This window comes from Saccopteryx bilineata, chromosome 4 (assembly GCF_036850765.1).
Source record: "Saccopteryx bilineata isolate mSacBil1 chromosome 4, mSacBil1_pri_phased_curated, whole genome shotgun sequence".
In the NCBI taxonomy this organism is placed as follows: domain Eukaryota; kingdom Metazoa; phylum Chordata; class Mammalia; order Chiroptera; family Emballonuridae; genus Saccopteryx; species Saccopteryx bilineata.
Window position 1 is genome coordinate 212,821,438 of NC_089493.1, and position 7,683 is coordinate 212,829,120.

At 37.3% G+C, this 7,683-nt stretch overlaps 1 pseudogene; it reads left to right on the forward strand.

Annotated features, from left to right (window-relative positions):
• Positions 1-4,814: 4,814 nt before the first annotated feature.
• Positions 4,815-4,938, forward strand: LOC136336798 (U2 spliceosomal RNA; annotated as a pseudogene).
• The last annotated feature ends 2,745 nt before the right edge of the window (positions 4,939-7,683 follow it).

A 7,683-nucleotide genomic window follows, 5' to 3' on the forward strand; every position in this document is an offset into this window, starting at 1 on the left:
GTTATTGTTTCATTGCATAATATTTGGAAAATGATTATGACTGGGAGGAGTCTGTCACTTTGACATTAGAAAACCCATACCACCTGTTTGCTGTGGGAACATGCAAGAGAATATTTTCCCTTTGAAGGAACATCCAAAGACTGCATTATAAAAAACATGAATGTGAGAGTAATAAATCATACTTTTTGCTAAATTGAAATAGGTAAGGGACTATAAAAACCTTATTTTAAAAAATCTCACAGAATTGAGGAAAAGGACTAAGTTTGAAAATAATTTTTAAATAATAGGAAGCCAAGTATTGAGAATTAATGTTTTCATTATCATCATTTTATGCTGCTTTAAGACTCAATATAGAAAAAAGTCCACCTAAATTTTTTCTTAATTCAGTCATTTTTCCAAAAGGCAATAAAAATATATCAAAAATATGTTTAAAATTACTCATTCATAGATTTTTCATATTTAATAGAAGATGAATATCAGAAATTGGCCCTGGTCTGTTGGCTCAGTGGTAGAGCATCGGCCCAGTTTGTGGATGTTCTGGGTTCAATTCCAGGTCAGGGCACACAGGAGAACTATCTGCTTTTCTACCCCTCTCCCACCCCTTTCTGTCTGTCTCTCTCTCTACCCCTCCAAACCCTGCAGCCATGGCTCAATTGGATCAAGCAAGTTGACCTCTGGTGCTGAGAATAGCTCTATGGCCTCCTCCTCAGGCTCTAAAGAAATGGTTCTGTTGCTGAACAATGGAGCAAAAGCCTCAGATGGGCAGAGCATCATTCTCTAGTGGGCTTGCTGGGTAGATCCCCAGTCAGGGAATATGCAGGAATCTGTCTCTCTGCTTCCTCTTCTCTCACTAAAATAAAATTTAAAAATTAAAAAAAAGAATATCAGGAATTTAGAAATTTCATGCATAATTCTATAATCATAAATTAGGATTAAGAAATCTGTCAATGTTTTCTAATTTCAGCATATGTTATTTTAAACAAAGATTTACAAAACAAGAATGATCATTGGCCCTATTTATGAGCTATGTTAAAGGAAATAAGTCAGAGAAAGGGAAATACTGTATGATTGCTTATTTGTAGAATCTAAAATAACTGAACACATAGAAATAATGAGTAGATTGGCAGTTGGCAGAGAAAAGAGAATGGGAAAATAAGTGAAAGTGATCAAAGGGTACAGACTTCCAGTTTTAAGATGAATGAGTCTAGCGATCTAATGGACAGCATGCTGACTTTATTTTTCTTTTTTTTTTTTTTTTTAATTTTTATTTATTCATTTTAGAGAGGAGAGAGAGAGAGACAGAGAGAGAGGAGAGAGAGACAGGGGGGAGGAGCTGGAAGCATCAACTCCCATATGTGCCTTGACCAGGCAAGCCCAGGGTTTCGAACCGGCGACCTCAGCATTTCCAGGTCGACGCTTTATCCACTGCGCCACCACAGGTCAGGCTGACTTTATTTTTCAATACTGTTTGTTTACTTGAAAGTTACTGAGAATAAATCTTAATAGTTCTTATCACACACATACACAAAATAGTAACTACGTGAGGTGATGAATGTGGTAACTAACCATATTGTGGTAATCATTTCACAAAGTATACATATATCAAATTGTCACATTGTACAACAAACTTACACTATAATATATGTTAGTTAAATCTCAATAAAACTAGAAAAAGAACATAATTAATAAAATAACTCTTTATATGTATGATGTATTATCTATTTTACATTTCACAGAATTTTTTTTTTTTTTTTTTTTTTTTTTTTTTTTTTTTTTTTTTTTTTTTTTTTTACAGAGGCAGAGATAGACAGGGACAGACAGGAACAGAGAGAGATGAGAAGCATCAATCATCAGTTTCTCATTGCGTTGCGACTTCTTAGTTGTTCATTGATTGCTTTCTCACATGTGCCTTGACCGTGGGCCTTCAGCAGACCGAGTAACCCCTTGCTGGAGCCAGCGACCTTGGGTCCAAGCTGGCGAGCTCTTTGCTCAAGCCAGATGAGCCCGTGCGCGACCTCGGAGTCTCGAACCTGGGTACTTCCGCATCCCAGTCCGACGCTCTATCCACTGCACCACCGCCTGGTCAGGCCATTTCACAGAATTTGATTTACTTTTATTATTATTATTATTCAGTGAGAGGCAGGGAGGCAGGGAGGCAGAGAGACAGACTCATGCATGCACCTGGACCCAGAATCCACCCAGCAAGCCCACTAGGGAGCGATGCTGTTCTGTGGCCCGCTGTTCTGTTGCTTGGCAACCATCTATGGCCGCTATTCTGTTGCTTGGCAACCGAAATATTTCAGTGCCTGAGGTGAGGCCATAGATAGTGCCATCCCCAGCACCTAGGACCAACTTGCAGGAGTGGTAGAAAGTGAGAGAAAGAGAGAGAGAAGGGGTGGAGAAGCAGATGCTGCTTCTCCTGTGAGCCCTGACCTGTAAACGAACCCAGGACTTCCACATACCAGGCTGACACTCTACCGCATAGCCAACCAGCCAGGAATGAGTTTGATTTACTTTTGTTAAGGATTTAATTTTGTTAAAATTTTCTGCATGTCTATTAACAAGAAAGATCAGCCCATAAATGGACTTTTATTTTTACAACATACTTTTCCTATTCCATATCTCCTTAATTGGGTCTTATAAATGAATTTAAAATCCTCACTGCCATTGTTACCATTTATTCATTGCCATCATTACCGTTCATTCATTCATTCATTCATTGTAAAAATTTTGGTTGAAAACTCATTACAGGCCAGTCATTGAAATAAGAGCTTCACTTTTCATAACACATTTACATCTCAATAATATTATAAGTAAGTATTTTTAGTACTCCAGTTATAAAAAGAGGAAAATTGTCAAATAAAATTGTCCCAATACTGCACAGTTCATAGTGGTGGATTCCACTCTTGAAATAATATTGTAAATAACATAATGACCAAAACACACTAGGCATAATGTAATGTAAACATACATGGCCAGAAGGAAGAAAAAAAAGGAAAGAAAAAAAAGGTAAAAAATAAATGATTAATAATAGTTTAGCACTTAAAAGAAAAGATGCAAAATACAGATTATAAACAATATTTCACAACTAACCTTACACTATGTACATAAACAATGACTAAATTTACCCTGATTACTATTTTTGGCTAATCATTTATCATCTTTTAAAATTCATGATCCATTAATTGCTGTTTACACTGACACCTTGGTAGTTCACAAATTGAAGAAGTTATCTATTGAGAAAAAATATTATTGTGTAGACATAATTCAACCAGTTTATACTTCAGTATCTACTGGTGCTTTCAATTTTATAATTCTTATTTTGGTATACTTGTCTCATTTTACTAAACAGAAACTATGTTTATTTTCATTAATACTACTCAATATTTACCTTATTTAAACCAGTTCCCCTTAAAATATATATCCCACTAAAGAGATTTTACAAGTTCTAATTATAAATTACACTTAAGGTTATTGTACTGGACAGTAACTATTTTGAAGGTGGGACCCTGTATGAAGTGTTCTGTGGAGATAAATACCTAATAATATTTTACTTTAGTAAACATGCGGTTTGAAAATCAAAATAATCCTAACAGCTTAGAAAAAAGCAGGATTAAATTTTCTCCATACTGCCAATATCTTTTACAACAAAATAACAAATTTACCAGCTGATTTGTAGGCGTTGGGAAGATGTTAAATGACTTTGCTATACATTTTTTCTAGTCTTGGTTAACTAAATATTATAATTCATTTAGAAGAATATTGAAAGCTGGTGTTGGTTTTGCCCCTCCAAAATCATTCAAAAAAACCATACTTACAATTTGGTGTACTGCCTTACAAATTCTACTTTGGCCGTTCTCAGGCAGGGTTGGAATCCTCTTCTGTGAGACTTTGAACAGTTTTACATAACTTTTCTGAGGTATGTTCTCATCTGTAAAAGAGAATAGTACTTCCCTGGTCAAGGTTAGTGTGGCGGATATGCAAGACGAAGTGCTCTGGACTCTGCCCATTTCTCAGCAGGTTCCCTTGGACGCTCAGAGCCAGGCATTATTGTGCATGAGAAAAGTACAATCTGGCACCATACTGCCTAGATTCATTGACTTACTCCTCATTTTCTGGTTCAATGACCTTGGACAAGCCATTTAATCTCCCTAGGACTGAGTTTTCTTATTTTTAAAATAAGGGTAATAAATCCCTACTCTATATAAACACCAAAATAAGTTCCAGATGAATTAAACTTTTTAATATCAAAATACTTCTTAATAGGCCTAGAAAAAAAGGACTTAAAGAAATAAAATATAATAATGGTAATAATATGGCATGCCTTTGTGGTGAATATTTTGTTGTTTAAATAAAATAATAAAAACATAAGGACAGGCCTGACCTGTGGTGGCGCAGTGGGATAAAGCGTCGACCTGGAATACTGAGGTTGCCGGTTCGAAACCTTGGGCTTGCCTGGTCAAGGCACATATGGGAGTTGATGCTCCCTGCTCCTCCCCCTTCTCTCTCTCTCTCTATCCCCTCTCTCTAAAAAATCAATAAATAAAATATTTTAAAAAATTAAAATTAAAAATTAAAAAAAAACCCATAAGGACAGCCAATCACAAATAGCCAACTAGGCTTTCCCAGGTAATACAAGTACTGAAGCTATAGCCAATCACATAATCTCCTTGCTTTGCTTATGCTTCTTCTCTGTAAGACCTTCCTTCTAACTCCTGTTGGTAGAGTGCTCTTGACCACTTCAAGTTAGCCACTTCCTGATTGGAATGCATATTTGTTCAAATAAACTCTTAAAATGTTTAATATGTCATAGTTTATCTTCTCAGCCTTTTGGCTAAGATCAAGTATAGTATCTGTTCTTATCAGTTTAATGACACTTAGCAAAATTTCTGGCACACAACACATGTTCAATAAATGTTATTATTATTCCCTCTCCTTGTCAAGGTTTAAAGGTGGGAAGTGACCAAACTGCTGTTATTTATGCACTTACAATCTAAACCAAGAAAAAATTTGGAGACATTAATTGTATGAAATCATCATTTTCTTCTTTTTTTTTTTTTTTTTTTGTATTTTTCTGAAGCTAGAAACAGGGAGAGGCAGTCAGACAGACTCCCGCATGCGCCCGACCGGGATGCACCCGGCACACCCACCAGGGGGCAACGCTCTGCCCACCAGGGTGTGATGTTCTGCCCATCGGGGCGTCGCTCTGTCGCGACCAGAGCCACTCTAGCGCTTGGGGCAGAGGCCAAAGAACCATCCCCAGCGCCCGGGCCATCTTTGCTCCAATGGAGCCTCGGCTGCGGGAGGGGAAGAGAGAGACAGAGAGGAAGGAGAGGGGGAGGGGTGGAGAAGCAGATGGGCGCTTCTCCTGTGTGCCCTGGCCGGGAATCCAACCCAGGACCTCCGCACGCCAGGCCAACGCTCTACCACTGAGCCAACCAGCCAGGGCCGAAATCATAATTTTCTTACCTTGTAATATCAAATTTATTTTATTTATATTTTATATCTTAATAAAATTAAATGAATTTTTTAAATATTGAAGTAGAAAAATATAAAGATATATTATGAAAAAGAAAGGTAAAAATATATTTCTATATGGTATATGCTATTGAATTTTTTTAGGTATTTTGTTGCTTTAGGTAACAGTTAAAGACATTTGAAATAACTCTTAAAATGTTGGTCTCATTGTAATAAAGTGAATGCCCATCAAGTAAACATAGAAAGATGGATTATTTGGGGGATTTTGTTGTTGTTCAATTCCTGGAAAATGTAATTGATATAAAACTTTCATATGTATAATCTGTGAAATATAGTATAAATATAAATTTATTTTTATTGAGAGGCAGGGATACAGAGAAACAGACTCCCGAATGTACCCTGACTGGGATCCACCTGGCAAGCCCCAATTTGTCTATGCTTTGCTGCTTGTCTATGGGGCTGATGCTCCATTGCTCAGAAATTGAGCTTTTTCAGCACTTGAAGTGAGGCCATGGAGCCATCCTCACCCAAGGCCAACTCTCTTGAACCAGTTGAGCCATGGCTGTGGGAGAGGAAGAGAGAGAGAGAAAGATAGAAAGGGAAGGGGAGGAATGGAGAAACAGATGGTCACTTCACCTCTGTGCCCTCACCCAGAATCAAACCCAGGACTTCCACACACTGGGTGGATGCTCTACTGCTGTGCCAACCAGCCATGGCCTATACATATAATTTTCAAATAGTATTTTATAAGAGATTATATGTGTGAGAGCGTGAGTACAAGACTGATGACTGAAAATAGGATTACATGATAAAGAGAAATAGAAAGGAATCCCTTCTAAAGTTTTTTTAAATGGTGTAATAAATTAACAAACAAAATAAACAAAGGCAAACCCTCTTTTAAAATAGTTACAAAGGTTCATAATAACACCTTATTTTAGGTATTACTTTCTATGTACATAACACTAACAGAAGTCACCAGAATACATATTCTTAAAACCTTATTTGCCCTGGCCAGTTGGCTCAGTGGTAGAGCATTGGCCTGACGTGCAGAAGTTTTAGGTTCGATTCCCGGCCAGGGCACACAGGAGAAGCGCCCATCTGCTTCTCCACCCCTCCCCCTCTTCTTCCTCTCTGTCTCTCTCTTTCCCTCCCATAGCCGAGGCTCCATTGGAGCAAAGATGGCCCGGGCACTGGGGATGGCTCCTTGGCCTCTGCCCCAGGCGCTAGAGTGGCTCTGGTCACAACAGAGCGATGCCCTGGAGGGGCAGAGCATCGCCCCCTGGTGGGCAGAGCGTCGCCTCTGGTGGGCGTGCCAGGTGGATCCCGGTCGGGCGCATGCGGGAGTCTGTCTGACTGTCTCTCCCCGTTTCCAGCTTCAGAAAAATACAAAAAAACAAAACAAAACAAAACAAAAAAACACCTTATTTATTAGGAAAACAAATCATTTTTTAAAAAACAACAGAAAAAATAAGATGAGCTTAAATCTTATTCAATTGATATTATAGCTTACTATGATACTTTTATTTCCCCTCTCCTATATGGCATGTAACTAATGGCTATTTGTTGGATCAATGCATGATTTTAGCAAATATATTTTATATAAAGTATCATATTTGACTTCTAAAATTGGAACCTAATATTATCTACAATATTTTGGCATAGTATGCTTTCCTCTGGGTAAAATACACATGAAGTTAAACTTTAGTTTCTTCTCTGTGCTCTAGCACTTTCTGCTATGAAAATAACATTTTTACCTTCAAACAAGAGTTCTTATTCAACACAGCCCTCCATTTATATTTTTGGCTAATAAATATATAAGAATTATGTATTCTATCCTAACTGCTAGGCTTTTTGATTTGTTAATTCAAATATTTTTTTCAAGAATTTCCTCAACAAAATACAAAGCATCAACATGTTTACCTGTGTCTCTTTTTATTGTAAGATATGTAGAAAAGTTTTATATTTAATTGATTTTTTAAAAATATTTTTATATGTTTTAGAGAGAAGAGAGAGAGAGAAGAGGGAGCAGCAGGAAGCATCAACTCTCATATGTGCATTGACCAGGCAAGCCCAGGGTTTCAAATCAGCAACCTCAGTATTTCAGGTCAATGCTTTATCCACTGTGCCACCACAGGTTAGGCTATTTTGTTGATTTCTAAAATTTTTAAGTCATATTCTCTTACATTTTTGGAGTTCCAGAATACA